Source organism: Lathyrus oleraceus, chromosome 1 (genome assembly GCF_024323335.1).
Source record: "Lathyrus oleraceus cultivar Zhongwan6 chromosome 1, CAAS_Psat_ZW6_1.0, whole genome shotgun sequence".
NCBI lineage: Eukaryota > Viridiplantae > Streptophyta > Magnoliopsida > Fabales > Fabaceae > Lathyrus > Lathyrus oleraceus.
The window spans coordinates 451,162,893-451,164,740 of record NC_066579.1 but is presented as its reverse complement, the minus strand read 5'-3'; the positions used below and the strand labels follow the sequence as shown (position 1 = coordinate 451,164,740).

General features: G+C 36.7%; 1 long non-coding RNA gene across 1 annotated transcript; it reads left to right on the top strand.

The window, feature by feature from the left end:
• Positions 1–1,848, top strand: LOC127083242 (uncharacterized). Its single transcript, XR_007788352.1, has 2 exons — positions 1–485; positions 1,521–1,848. It is a non-coding gene; the product is annotated as an uncharacterized LOC127083242 (long non-coding RNA).

Genomic DNA, 1,848 nt, shown 5'->3' with positions numbered 1-1,848 from the left:
AGGGGAAGAAGCCCAATACAAACACAAATGAGAGAGGGAAGGAGATACGTGTTCACCATCAGTTCAAAAGTTCATGTGTTCATGTTCATTCAAGATTCTCACCCTGCCTCCACCTGAGAAACAAACTCCGTCGCGCCGGAATTCGCCACTGGCGGCGGTGGAGACCTAAATCACATAAATTCAACACATAATCCCTTCGTCCCAACATCCTACATCTCAATCCAATCCCAATTACACTCAATTTCTAACCAAAATGCCTAACTAAAATGAATCAAGCATGAACCCTAGCTTCGAAAATCATAAATTAAATCCTTAAATGGAGGAATCAAGGCCCCTAGTGTTAGAGATTTGATTCCTCATCTCTCTCCCTACATGATGGTAACGAGAACTATGACTAAAGTTGAAGAACCAAGACCTACATGCAGGAAAGGAGTGGTTTCTGAGTGCGAGCTGAAATTCGAAGATGCAGATGGAGATGAATGCAGGTATGGAATCTCAACTCTGAACTTGTTTTTCTCTTTTTTTCTTTTACTCCACTTATTCTTCTTCTTCAATTCTATAGTGATTCTTGCTATGGTTGTTTGATGCGTACGAATGAGAGTGAGGGATTGAGAGAGAGTTTCTGAGAAGTGATGGTAATTCTGAGAGGATTGAGAGAGTGTGAAATTCTGAGAGAATGTGAATGAATCTGAGACCACTCAATGATTGGGAGGGTGAAGGATTATATAGAGGTTGGATATTAACATAGATTAATCTGTTAATTAGAACCAATTCAATTCAGTTTGGAGTGACCACTCCGTTAATTATAGGGATGCGTGAGGATCAGTTTGTTAGAAATTCTGTTAGATATGGATTGAATCTAGTTAGATTAGTTGAGCTTGGAATTGAATCTTTTGATGCTAGGACTCGTGCAAGTTAGTTTCAACTGTTAGATTAGAGTCTGTTATCAAGTTGTTTTGTTAATGAATGTTGAATGAATTTGCTTATGATGTAGTTAGTTAGCTAGCCTGAAAAGTTAGTTATGTTAGGGAAGCTTTTGTTAAGAGTTTTGTTGTTAGTTTATGCAATGTGTTGATAAGAATGGATGTGTTTATGAACTGTCTTGTTTCTGTTATGCAGTTTGTTTTTAGTGAATATATAAGTCAGGGCATTGAATGTTAGGGTGAACTTCGTTCTAACTTCTGTTAGATTGATGTTGTTAGTAAATTTTGAAAAGAAATATCAGTTACAGGAAAAAACCTGTTAGTCAGATTTGGAAATCGAAAGTGGAGTTAGTTTGGTCAAGTGAAATGGAATGGTTAATTAGTGAATATGTGCAGCAACCTGTTAAATGACTTGCAGTGAATGTTTGTCATGAATGTATGCTTGCAATGTTATAAATGAATGCTTGTGGGCTTATTGCCTTATTAGAATAGGGTTCTTAGGTTATGCTTGTGATGTGCATTGATGAAATGTGTGTTAGAGCTGTTGTTAGCTTCTTGATTGAGCAATTGATTGAATTGTTGGTTTGGTGATGCAAGGCTGGTCTTGGATCATGCTTCAACATACTATAGTGAAACTTGGATAACAAGGCATGGCTTGGAGAAACATGGGTAGCTTGCAAACAAGGGAAGTTTGCCCATGAAGTTAAAAGAGAAGATGGAGAATGAAGAATCAAAGTAGACATCAACAACTAGGGCTAGGGTTTAGATGAGTTGACTTTGGTCAAATGGTTGACCAGAAAGTCAACAGTTGTCCAAAGTCAATTGTAGGTCAAAATCAAGTTTTTTTTGTAAATTTTTGTATGAATTATTTGTAAATGGTTAATAATTTCGAATGAAAAATAGTCCTTTATGATTCAATGCAAAA